Raw genomic sequence first — 14053 nt, forward strand, 5'->3', positions numbered from 1 at the left:
ACAGCCTCTGAAGCAGTCTTCTAAGGACTGCCATGAAGAGTACATTAGGCAATGCATATAAAGAGCAGCATTTAATACTTAGTAAGTGTCCAATAAATGCTAGCTCTTTTCATTAGCCATCTGCAGGTCATCTCATCCACCCTCTCCTGGGACCAATGGAAAACTCTCTGGTTCGAGATGCCTCTCCCCTTGGCAAGTAGTCATGGTGTCCTGAATGCTTTGTTAATGCCAACACCTTCACTGGGCCGTGGCTCACAGGAGAACGATGTCCAGATTCCTCTTTCTGGTATCCAGACATTCCAAATCAGTCCTCACCTCCAACTTTATCTTCAGTAACCTCTGTTCACATACCTGACGCCTCATCCCAACTAGGCTTTCCAAATGGTTCTCCCAGCTCTCCCAGCTCTACACTGTCTTGTTCCTGGGCCTGCTCTCATCCCATTCCCCCAGTCCATCAGGCCCCTTCTTTTTATTCTGCCTTTCTCAATGACACCACTTCTAGGAGGCCCCTCTTGAGTTTTCCAATGACATAGAACTCTTCCTTCCTTTTTCCCTTCTACTTTCTTTAGGCATGTATTTCAATACCATTTCCTACCCTGGCCAGTTCATACTTGCTGAACAACAAGATCTCCCTTAGGGAAAAGCTCTCACTTTATTTATTGATAGATCCCTTGCATAGGTCCTGGCATGTGATAGATCTTGACATGTGGCATTTTCCTCCTGTATTATGTATGTATCCAGGAGAATCGGTGAGCTCTAATTTTTTCTGCTTTGGGAAAGATAAAGCTGAAAGGCACAGGAAAGCCACCTAGCTGGTGCCAGTGCTTAAAGCTTGGTTTCTTCTTAGGCAAGCCTGATATAAGGACTTAGTTCTAGGGGTTATAAGGAAAAGAATCCAGTAAGTGGGAATTGGGGAGAAAGAGTCATTTAATACAAGGATAAATGATTGAGGTGGCCTCTTTGGGCCTCAGGGACTATATTGCACTGCAGGCTTCTGAGTGGTGTCTGGAACAGCTCCAAGGATGACTCATTGGAAGGAAAGGAGGCTGGAGAATTGGTCTCCTGGCTCCCATACTGCCTTGGTTGAGACTCGCTGCCTTGAGGTCTCAAGCGCCTTTGCATGCTAGGCTCCGTATGGAAATCCAAGGGACTTCTCATGGAGCTGGCCAGGACCCTGGGTCAGAAAGTGAAAAGGCATGCAAGGTACACGGCCCGTGCTTGAGGGGAGACCCGGCCAGTTTGAGGTGAGTGTGAGGTTGTCTGTCCATTGCAGCTGCAGCTGGAATCAGAGGTGGGCTTACAGGAGGTGACACGGAACACTGCTTAGAAACAGACTATAGGGAAGAGTATATTGCGTTATTGGAGGGTATTCCCAAGGAAAAAGTAATTCTAAAAGAGTAAGAAAAGCATAATTGGACAGAGGCAGAAGTTGAAGGATAATGAACTTGCAACAGGACCCTAGCAATCCCAGAAGGATCCAGAAGGATCTCTGGAGCTGGTCTGGTCCTTGGGAGATGTTTCAAATCAGGCAGGGTGCTCCCACCTTGCTTCCTCACATCAATCCGTCATTGAATGCGTCTTGTGCCAGGGAGACGGTAGACTCAGTTTTTCTTCTGCAGATGGTATTTCCAGGAGAACATGTCAGCAGAAGCCATTGGCATGAGATCTGCTTCAGCAGCTGGAGAATGAGCACGTTAGTTATGAATCAGGCACCTAATTGGTGCCTACAGCACCCACTATAGACACAGAAGCCATCTCCAGAGTCTATAAACTTTAATTTGAAGATTTTATATATTTATTTGAATGGCAAAGTTACAGAGAGGGAGAAGGAGGGACAGAGAGAGAGGTCTTCCATCTGCTGGTTCGCCCCCCAGATGGCCACAACTGCTGGAGCTGCTCTGAAGCCAGGAGCGGGTGCAGGGGCCCAAGCACTTGAGCCAGATTCTACTGCTTTCCCAGGCCATTAGCAGGGAGCTGGATCAGAAGTGGAGCAGCCAGGACTTGAACTGGTGCCCATTTGGGATGCTGGTGCCACAGCTGGAAGCTTAACCTACTCTGCCACAGTATGGGGCCCTCAACAAAGTCTTCAAAGTGTTTTTAGCTTCACTTTTTGAAATGCTTAATGCAGTAGGCTCGGTGGAGAGTATCCTAGTCATCACTACATTTTCAATTTAATTCTCTCATTTCTTGCCTCTGCCACCCATTCTAGATTCCTCTTTCCCCTGGAAACATTTCAGCCCCTCAGGGCCTCTTGCCCACTTGGTAATATAGACTTTCCTCTCTCAGAGGTCTGAACCTTTAGTAGCCTTGTGCTTGCTAGACCTTGGATGCTGTAATTCTTGATTTGCCTTTTGCCCTGGGCATGGAAAATCCAAGAGACTTCCTGTGAATCTTCTGAGCCTGAGCAAATTCCTCCCTGCTTTCCTTCACAGCAGCTACCCTACGTCCCTCTAGTAAAATAACTCATTCCTTTACCTGCATCTGCAGCCCATAGTGCCCTGGTGGTGGTCTTGGTTTTAGGTTTAGTGGAATGTTTATTTTGTCCCCTGTGGAAATGCTCTTTCTCTGGGAGCTAGGACCATCAAGGCAGCAAAAACTAAGATTGTAGGGATGAATGGCACAAATTATCCAGGCAGGGCACACTTGGTTCCTGGACACTTTATTGAGGACTGTAGTAGGCTCAATTGTGGCTCTCAAATATTTCAAGTTCCCTTCTCTAGACTCTGCAAATAGTACCAGATATGCAAAGTATCTTTGCAGATGTGACTGGGTTAAGGATCTTGATATGGAGAGATTACTCTGGATTATCCATGGGGCCTCCGTGCAATCACAAGTGTCCCTACAAGTGAAAAGACAGAAGTGAAGGTAATGAGAAGACTATGACAGAGAATGGCATGATGTGGCAACAAGCCAAGGAGTGCTGGCAGCCGCCGGGGGAGGCAGGAAACAGACCAACTGCCAGAGTGTCTGGAGGATACATGGCTCTGCCAACACCTTCATGAAATCATGCTGATTTCAGACTTTGGACTCCAGAACTATGAAAAAACAAGTTCCTCTTATTGGAAGTCATCAAATTTGTGGCAAGTTTTGACAGCCATCACAGAAACCAATACAGGGACACAGCATATCCTATCACTGTTTGCTCTGTGCTCGTACCATATCTTAGAAAACAACAACTTATCCCTTTCAGGATTTTGCCCCATACCGGTGTCCAGATGAGTTTTTATTTATTTATTTATTCAGAGAAAGAGAGAGACAGACAAACAGTGCTCCTGTCTACCTGTTCACTCTGCAAATGCCTGCAACATATCAGGATGAGTACAGAAGTAGGCATTCCGGAACCCAGTCTAGGTCTCACTCTATTGGCAGGGACTCAGCCACGTGAGCCATCACCTGCTGCCTCCCAGAAAGCTGGAGTTGGGAGCACAGCTGAGACTGGGACCCCACACTGTGGTGTGGGATGCAAGAGTCCCAAGCTGTGTCTTCATTGCTAGACCAGATGCTTACAACTCCCTCCCCTCCCCACCCTGCCCTAACCCCCTCCTCCTTCCACAAGCTGAGTGTTTACTCCATGATTCCTGCAGACTGGCATTCTCTGACTCATCACTAATGCTTATCAGAAAGCAGATATTTATAGTCATTTTGGCACCAGCATTCCTGAACCCACCAGATCTATGGCAAGGACTGGTGTGAGTTTTCTTAAGGTGCCCCTTCCACAGGGCTCCGAGCAGCCTTGCTTGGCTACAGGTAGACAAAAGATAAAGGATACCTTGAGCCAGAATCTACCTCCCATTTAGTTGATTTTCTCTGCACAATGCTCAAATCAAATGGGTTTCTGATTGTTTCGCTATAGAAACAGGCCCGAGGGGAGCTGCATTCGTTCTAGGAGTTTATCCTTTGCATATGTTCTATTTTCTACCCAGGTGCCATGCTGAATTCAGAAGTAAAGCGTCTTAGTCTCAGCACGATCTTTTTTTTCCTCTTCCCTTCTTTCTTCCCCCACCTCCCATGTGGAAAGTTCATCATAGCTAAAATCTTCCTCTACAAAGCAAAACGAGTCCATTTTTCCTCCTAGCCCACAGAGCCGGGGCCTGCCTTCCTCTGTAGCCCAGAGCACACGTCTCCTTTGGCAAGGAAGAGAAAGAAAGGCTATTGAGCACTTCTTTTCCCCATCTGTTTGATACACAAAAAAAAGCATGTTTGTTTTTGTTCATAGATTTAAAGCTCAAAATGGGCCAGGACTGTAAATAAAACATGTGATCTCATTTGAAAAATTTATTACAAGGAATTTTGTTTATGATTTCATGTTCTCCAGTAATAATTAATTGGAGGTCTTCTATGGTCCCTGCAGACCAACAATCATTCAGACTGTATGAAAGGATGATCCAACACAGCCTCTCTTCCATCTCTAATCCATGGCCAAAGGAACCGCCTCTGGTTCTGCTACTGCTTTAGCCCACATTGGGGAAGTTAAATTTATAATAAGACTGGCCTATTACAGTGTTGACTAAGCCTGTATGTGGTGCCAATGTTAGAGCATCGTTTCAGGAATTCCTCAGGTGAGGAAACTATCTCTGTCTGTTCCAAGACCTCAGAACCATACTGTGAAGGGGAGGTAATCAAACAGGTTGCCCTAACAAAGGGAGCACCTGTGTATGCTCATATCCGTGTCCACACAAAGAATGACAAAAATAGGCCCAGTCACACCAGTGGCACTAACACATGCTTAAGGAGGACCTTCCACGTGTTGGACACAATGCCAAGAGCTCTTCATGTGGAACATCTCAGCCTCACAGCTGTTGGTTTCGTCAGGTCAGGCTTGATCATGGTGTGATAACAAACACTCCCCGGAGCTCCGCGTGTTACACTGCGAGGCTTATTTCTCCTGGTGATCTGGTGGGGACTCGACTCCATACTGTCCACACTCTGGATCCCAGACACCCAGTATCTGTAACACGGCCTTTGTGGCCAACAAAAGGAATGTTCTAGAAGATCTCAAGTCAGTGCTTAAAGAGCACGCATCACTTCTGCTAACCAGAAACTCCCAAGGCTGCACCATCCTTTGGGAGCTGGTCTCAGTGTTGTTCCTGGGTGGGGAGGGGCTGTCTTTGGGGTTAGCTCTCCATGTGAAATGGTCTGAGCCCTGCCATGATGGATCTAGAGGCAAAAACAGCGCTATGCCTGATACCCTTTCTTTCCCAGCTGATTTCTTGACCTCTCACTCTTGCTGTGAGCCCAAGGGCTGCTGGAGCTGCATCTGCCAGAGTCCTCCCTGCCTAAGAATGATTGAAAGGTTTTTAATGAAGGGAACTTTGCACAGGAGTGCACAGGGTTAAAGCAACTAATAAGAGATCAGACCGTCCTGCAGGAAGCAACTGGGGGATGCTGGTGCTAGGCCTCTCTCTAAAGGGGTGAGGGGAGAGAGCAGAGCTGTGGCTGTGGGCGGGCTCCTGACAGGCGGTGAGGCATTTCAGGCCAGGCATTTCAGGCCAGGCAGATGGGAAGAGGAAGAGAAAGCTAGGGGAGCAAGCACCCTGACTGCTCTCTCCTGCTATGCGCTAGTCTACTGATGAAGTTTCCCATGCACTGAGCTCTCCAAAGAGCAAGGGCCATGTGCATATGCACCTGTGAAACCCATCTTCCCATGGTACAGAGCACGATAGAGCAGCATGCAGAGGGGCAAAATTACCCAGCACGTAGCTGCTCTGGGCTTCTGGTCTTGATGTCCCCGACGAACTCGGCGACCCTCGCTGCCACCACCATGCCTGTGGTCACCCATGCCTGGGACAGCAGCTACGAGACCTGTTGCATGCTCATCCCATCTAGTCATTTGTTAAAAAATCTTGTGCGCACCAATTGTAAGTCAGGCTTTGTTTTAGATTCTTGGGATCCAGTGGTGAATGGAGCCAAGTGCCTGTCTCATGGAGCTTACATTCTTGTAAAGAAAACTGACAACAAACAAATTTACCAAGAGCTGTGTCAGACAATTGCAGCTAGGAAAATGAAACAGGGCAACAGGCTAAGAGTATTGGGGTGGGGGAGGACGGCATTTGGCACAGTGGGTAAGAGTTGCTTGCAACACCTGCACCCATTTTGGAGTGCCTAGGTTCAAATTCCAACTGCATTTCTGATTCCAGCTTCCTGCTAATGTTCAACCTGGGAGCAGCCAATGAGGACTTTAGTATCTGAGTGACTGTGGCCTGGCCCAGCCCTGACTCTTGTGGGCATTTGTGGGTAAGCCAGCAGATGAAGGATCTCTCTCTCTCTCTTCTTTTGAGAGCTCGGGAAGGAGTAGTACCTACCTTAAATAGATCAGCATACGCTTCCTGGAGGAGGTCATCTTGAAGTTCTTTGATGGACAGGGACATTGACTAGGCAGAAGCGAGCAGGGACAGTGCGATAGGTGGAGATAGAGGGGAACCAGGGGAGAGGACTGGCAGAGGTGACAATGCCTTAGTCTTAACAGGAGTGTTAGCCGGCGCCGTGGCTTAACAGGCTAATCCTCTGCCTTGCGGCGCCGGCACACCGGGTTCTAGTCCCGGTCAGGGCACCGATCCTGTCCCGGTTGCCCCTCTTCCAGGCCAGCTCTCTGCTGTGGCCAGGGAGTGCAGTGGAGGATGGCCCAAGTGCTTGGGCCCTGCACCCGCATGGGAGACCAGGAGAAGCACCTGGCTCCTGCCATCGGAACAGCACAGTGCGCCGGCTGCAGCGCGCCTACCGCGGCGGCCATTGGAGGGTGAACCAAAGGCAAAAAGGAAGACCTTTCTCTCTGTCTCCCTCTACTGTCCACTCTGCCTGTCAAAAAAAAAAAAAAAAAAAAAAACAGGAGTGTCAGTGGGAGAGCTAATGAGGCTTGCAGGCTGCCAGCATGGATTCCCCCATGTGCTTTGAATCATCCTCCAGCCAGTAGGCAGCAAAATGTTCTGAGATACAGGTTGATTTAGTAGCAGAGTCAGGCCCATTGAAAATTTCTCACTGTTCATAACTCGCTGTGTAACTTTATGCAAGTTTCTTGGCTTCCTTGCCTTCAGTTGACTCATCATTAACGTCGAAACACCTAACTGGCAAGATTATTGCAGTGTTTAACTGTGGGGCATTTCGCACCTTGTTTGGCACATAGTAGGTTCTAAATGACTATTTTCATCCTGGGCCTAAGAAATGAATAATAAAAGCAAGCTCGAATCTGGACAGAGGTCAGCCCTGAAGTTGATTTTCATGGTCATTAAAAGCACAGTCTAAGGAGTCAGGTTGCTGGGATTCAAACCGAGGCTTCTCTCTCTTCCAGCTTAATGAACTGATGTAAAACAGTAAATAAGCTCCTTGGGCCTCAGTTGCTGTTTTTCATCTGTAAAATACAGTGTGCATAGTAGCTATCATGGCCTGTTGGGAGGAGTCAATATAATGCTCAAAGCTTAGCTTGATGCCCGGTGCAGGAAAGCATAGCTGGAGTGTCTTTACTGTGGGAATCTCATTGTCAACTCAAGACCATCTCCACACTACTCTGATTCCCATCTGCACCAGGAAATAGCTCCCAGCCAGGGCCAGCAGGCAGTGGCTGTGGACAGGATGGCAGAGGTAGAGCTCTCAGTCATGAGATGTAAGAAGGAAACCATCTTATGTGTAGGAGAAAAGAGGGGGAGGGGAGAAGGGGGCAAACGTGGTCTCCAGCCAATGCCTGTTCATGCTTCTTATCCAGTTTAAAACTGCGGGGCTCCTTTTGTTTTCATTTTTGTTAAGTTTTGAGATTTTTTTACATCGACTGAACACAATTCTTTTGTCAGTTATATGATTTTCAAATATTTTCTTCCTATATGAGGTTTCTCTTCATTTTCATAGCTATCTTTCACAGAGAAAAAGTGTTAAGCTTGATGAAATGCAATTTATCAATATTCCTTTTATATGAATAATGTTTAGTGTCCTATCTAAAATCACATGATCAACACAAGATCACACAGATTTCCCCTATGTTTTCTTCTAAAAGTATAATTTTTTTACATTTTTAGTATATCTATGATACAATTTAATGTGTGACTTTCAGGTGTTTGTAAATGGCCATCAAGTTATTCCAATACAATTTGCTTAAAGACTATCTTTTTCCATTGTACTTCTGCACCTTTGTCAAAAAACAAATTAGCCACATTGGTATGATTCTGTTTCTCTATTTGAGTTAATCAACATTTGAGTCTGTTCCTTCATCTACACTACTTTATCTTGATTACTGTTGGCTTATAGTAAGTCTCAAAACCAGGTAGTATAATTTCCCCAAGTCTATTCTTCCCAGAATTGTTCTGGCAGTTCTAGGTTCTTTCAATTTCCATATGTATCTTACATATAGTTTGTTTATTTTTAGAAAAAAGTCCTTCTGGAATTTTGATTAGAATTACATTAACTATATAACCATTTGGGGACAATTGTCATCTTTACTATGTCAAGTTTTTCCAATTCATGAACTTGGTATGCTTCTCCATTTACTTAGGTTTTCTTTGATTTTTGTCATCAGTGCAGCATGTGGTTCTTTTTTTTTTTTAAGATTTATTTATTTATTTAAGAGGTAGAGACAGAGAGAGAGGGAAAGACAGAGAGAAAAGTTTTCCATCCACTAGTTCACTCCCCAGATGGCTGCAACAGCTGGAGTTGGGCTGATCCAAAGCTAGGAGCCAGGACCTTCTTTTGGGTCTCCCACATGGGTGCAGGGGCCCAAGCACTTGGGCCATCTTCTACTGCTTTCCCAGGCCATAGTAGAGCTGGATTGGAAGTGGAACAGCTGGGACATGAACCAGTACCCATATGGGATGCTGGTACTGCAGGCAGAGACTTAACTCACTGTGCCACAGAGCCAGCCCCCAGCATTGTAGTTTTAAGCACAGATATTATATGCATTGTTAGATGTATACCTAAGTATTCTGTTTTTGAGCAGTTACAAGTGTTATTTTAATTTTGATTTCTAACTTTTCATCACCAGTGCATAGAAATTTTATTGATTTTTGTCTGTTTACCTTGTATATTGTGAATTGTCAAACTAATTTATTAGTTCTAGAATACTAGGAGATCTTTTCCTTTTTCTGTTTTCTTCCTTTTTTCTGTATATTCGTATGTATTTTCAATATTTTCAACATAAATGATAATGTCACCTGTGAGTAGCGTAGCTTTATTTCTTCTTTGGCAAACTAGATCCCTTTTATTGCCTTAACTCACTGGCTAGGTCTTCCAAAATGATATTAAATAGGAATAGTGAGAGTACACATCTTTTCTTTGTTTCCAATCATAGTCTGTCAGCATTAAGCATGATGCTAGTTATAGGTTCTTTGTAATCACCCTTTATCAGATTGAGGGAATTTCCCTTCATTCTCAGTTTGCGAAGAATTTTTCTTTAAAATTGTGGTTAGATGTTTAATTTCATCAATTTGATAGATTTTATACTTTTTTTTCTTTAGAACATTAATATGTAATATGCTTGATTTTTGAATATTGAACAAGTCCTACATTCCCAGGGTAAGCTTTCACTGATCATGGTTTAAATATTTCATTTGGGTTCAATTTGCTAGTCTTATACTGAGAATTCTTGCATTTATATTCATGAAGACTGTGGGTTTTGAGTTCCTTTTCTTATACTAGATGATGTGGGCTCGATAAAAACACACTGTAAGTTTTCCTTCCTCTTCTATTTTCTGGAGGAGAGCACGTAGAATTGATGATATCACTCTTTAAATGTTTTCTAGAGTTGTCAGTGAAATCATGTATGCTTGAAGGTTTTTTTCCAAAGGCTTTTAAGTATGAATTCATGCTTTTTAGTAGCTATAAGACTATTTAAATAATCTATATCATCCTATGTGAGCTTTGGTCATTATGAATTTAAAGGAAGTAGTGCATTGCATCTAACTTGACAAATTCATATGGGTAAAGTTGTAGAGTACCTTCATTAACCATTCAATGACCGTCATGATATCTCCTTCACTCATCATATTGGTAATTTGTAGTATTTTATCTTCTTATCTTTGTTGGTATTACTAGTGGTATATTAATTTTATTGATTGTTTTTCAAATACTGGTTTTGGTTTCATAGAAATCCTTTAATCTTTTCTGATTTCAACTTTATTGATTTCTGTTTTCATCTTCATAATTTTTTCTTCTGCTTGCTTTGGGCTTATTTTATTTCTTTTTCTAGCTTCATAGTGTGAAATCTTAGCTTGCTGATTTGAGATCTTTTCTTTGATAATATGTGTGTCTAATGCTATAAATATCTCTCTAAGCATGTTTTAGCTGTATCTCACAAATTTTGATTTGTCGTGTTTACAATTCAAAATATTTTCTAATTTTTCTTGAGACTTTCTATGACCCATAGATTATTTTAAATTATGTTAATTTTCAGGTATATAGAGACTCTTACTGATCTTTTCATTTTTTATTTACATTTTGATCAGAGAACACATTTTGTATAATTATAAAGCTTCTAAGTTTGATTTGTAAAGATTTGCTTCATGAACCAGGATATAGTCCATCTTTATAAGTGACCCTTGTGCATTTGAAATTTATGTTTTAAAGAAATAATATTGCTTCCGCTGTGAGTGGAGTGTCCTATAGATGTCAATTAGATCTAGCTGGTCAGTGATGTCACTGAGCCCGCTGATTTTCTGTCTTCTTATTCTATTAATTACCTAGAGAAAAGTGTTAACAAGTCTAATTATCAATTTGTCTACATTTTCAGTTCAATCCATTTTTGATCCATATATTTTGAAGCATACAATTTTGAATCATTATACCCACTTTGTCAATTTGTCTTTTATCATAGCTTTTGTAATTTTCTGTATCTTTTGTAATTCTCTTTACATTGAATCTACTTTATAGTATTATAACCACTCCAACTCTCTCTTGTCAGTATTTGCATGGTATATCTTCCCTTATATTTTTACTTCTAATTTCCCTATACCACTATTTAAGCATATGGATTATGTTCTTTTTAATTTTTTTTCATTCTGTCAATCTCTGATTTTTAACTGGTATGTTTAAACAATTTGCATATAATTACTGATATGTATTCATTTAGGCCTACCATATTGTTATTTGTTTTCTCCTTCACCCCCCTTTTATTTCCTCTGATTTTCCTTTTTTTGATTGCTTGAATTTCTTTTGTTATTCCAACTTGATTTATATAGTGTATTTTGATATGTATCTTTGGATATTTTTACTCAGTAGTTATTGAAAACTAAAATCTGCATACTCATCCTTTTACAGTCCACTCAGGTCAGTGTTCCCCACTTGGTGGAATGTACAAACTTCACCGTGTACTGATTCCATACCCCATGTTGTACTTGTATGGATTCTATTTACGTATATGGAAAACCCCCTTAGACGCTTTTATGTCAGTGGCTTTCACATATTTAAAATAATTCTGGTGAGGAACAGTAGTTGATCATATAGAACTAGATATTCATTATTACTGTTGATCTTCTTTTATTTGTGATGTCCCAGGTCTCCCTTTGGTATTATTTACCTGCTATACAAATAATTTCCTGTATCAGTCTTTTAAGGGAGGTTTTCTAAGAGCAAATTCGCCGCTTTTTTTTTTTTTTTCCAGATTAGAGTGTATTATCCCATGTTCCTTTCTTAAGGAGATTGTCAGTAGCTATAGAACTCCAAATTTTCAGTCTCTTTATTTCAGAAATGTAAAAATGTTGTTTGAGGTTAGGTCTCTTGGTATTATGTCATGTGTAGCTAGGGCATTGTTTGTATTTGTTAATTCACTCTTTTACCTGTTTTTCAGATTGAGTAGTTTTCATTGATTTATCGTTAAGTCTTCCTCTTTGTACTATTGAGCTCATTTAATGAGATTTCTTAAAATCTTGGTTAGTGTATTATTAAATTCTAAAACATCCATTTGCTTCTTATTTGTGTCTTGTACTCTTTTCCAGACAGTTTCTTTCTTCTCACTGTTTCAAAATTACCCACTTTTGGAGCTGGCGCTGTGGCATAGTGGGTAAAACCACCGCCTGCAGTGCCAGCATCCCATACGCATGCCAGTTTGAGACCCTGCTGCTCCACTTTTGATCCACCTCTCTGCTGTGGCCTGGGAAAGCAGTAGAAGATGGCCCAAGTCCTTGGGCACCTGCAACCATGTGGGAGACCTGGAAGAAGCTCCTGACTCCTGGCTTCGGATTGGCGCAGCTCCGGCTGTTATGGCCAATTGAGGAGTGAACCAGCAGATGAAAGACCTCTCTCTCTCTGCCTCTCTTTCTCTCTCTCTCTGTGTAACTCTGACTTTCAAATAAATAAATAAATCTTTTTAAAAAAAGATTATCCACTCTTACATCATCTTGTAATATTTAGGTAATGGCTGTTTCTCTCTTTTTTTTTTAAAGATTTATTTATTTATTTGAAAGTCAGAGTTACACAGAGAGAGAAGGAGAGGAAAAGAGAGAGAGAGAGAGAGAGAGAGAGAGAGGTCTTCCATCCACTGGTTCACTCCCCAAATGGCTGCAACAGCTGGAGCTGCACCAGTCAGAAGCCAGGAGCCAAGAGCTTTCTCTGGGTCTCTCATGTGGGTGCAGGGAGGGGCCCCAGGACTCAGGCCATCTTCTACTGCTTTCCCAGGCCACAGCAGAGAGCTGGATCAGAAGTGGAGCAGCTGAGACTCAAACTGGCACCCATATGGGATACCCACTGTGCCACAGTGCCAGCCTCAATGGCTGCTTTTTAAAAAAAAAAAATATTTATTTATTTGAAAGGCAGAGTTACAGAGAGAGAAAGGAAGAGGAGACAGAGAGATCTTCTATCTGATGTTTAACTCCCCAAACTGCAAGAGCTGAGCCAATCCGAAGCCAGGAGCCAGGAGCTTCTTCCAGGTCTCCCATGTGGGTGCAGGGGCCCAAGGACTTGGGCCATGTTCTACTGCTTTCCCAGGCCATAGCAGAGAGCTGCATTGGAAGTGGCGCTAATATGGGATGCTGGCTCTGGAAGCGGCAGCTATACCCACTATGCCATAGCACCAGCACCAGTAATGGCTGCTTTAAAGTTTTTGTCTGATAGTTTCAACATCTGTCATCTCAATGACTTGCTATTTGTCTATTGACTGTGTATGCCTGCATGAGTTTAATTTTCCCAATTATTTACATATTAGGCAATTTTGGATACTATATCCTGCCCATTTTGAAAACTGTGATATTAGACTCAGGTCTTAAGCCATAGAGAACATTTTTACTTTCGTTTTAGCAGGGAGTCAACCTGTTTAGGAACCATCACAAGTTCCTAGCACTGTGAGTTCGGGGTCAATATGAACTCTTCTTTCAGAGATCATGCAATGCTATTTGGATCTGCCCTGTGTGTGGACCACCCAGCAGCCTGTCTGTCCTTGAGTGGCAATCTGTCTTGTAGCCCGGTTCTGAACATCTCAGGTATTCTTTTTACAGCCAGACTGTGGCTGGTGGAGCCGACTCCTAGTTGGAACTGACCAGAGTGCCTCTGTTCTGTGCTGGAGAATAGTGGACAAGAGCAGCCTCTGTGAGAGCAGTGCTACTGCCTGGCTAGCACAGTGGAGCCAGGCCCACGTGAGTGCTGATTCCAGGTGCACGTTTTCACGCTGGCCAAGTCAGCCTGCCTCCTCTGTTTCCCCACGATTCCCAGTAGGCACGAGGAACCCACTAAATGGCACGAGTGCTGTTAAGTGTCTTGTCTAGTCTCGGCCCATTGGAACAGCTTGATGACTCTTGCGAATGAATCTGACCGGGTGGAGGAGGGCTAGTTTGCTAGCAAGCAGAATTGAAGAACTAACTCTGCGTTAGTCAGCTGGATCACCCCCAGTCCCCTGGTGCGGATATTGTTAGCATGGTGATAAAGCCCAGTCTTTCTGCTCCCCTTTCCCCCGTCAGTCCAAATCAAAACCAGTGTTGAGAGTCTGCAAATGTTGCTCGGAAACTAGGACTGTCATCAGAACTTGGAGGCAGACACACTGCTCCGTGGAGTGGCTGTGGGAGCTACTGTGCTAAATGCCTGGCAGCCAGCCCTCTGCCCCTCTTGATAACCACAGGACGGGGCCTTACTGCATGACTTGCAAAGTCCT

This window comes from Lepus europaeus, chromosome 7, assembly GCF_033115175.1.
Source record: "Lepus europaeus isolate LE1 chromosome 7, mLepTim1.pri, whole genome shotgun sequence".
NCBI classification, from domain to species: domain Eukaryota; kingdom Metazoa; phylum Chordata; class Mammalia; order Lagomorpha; family Leporidae; genus Lepus; species Lepus europaeus.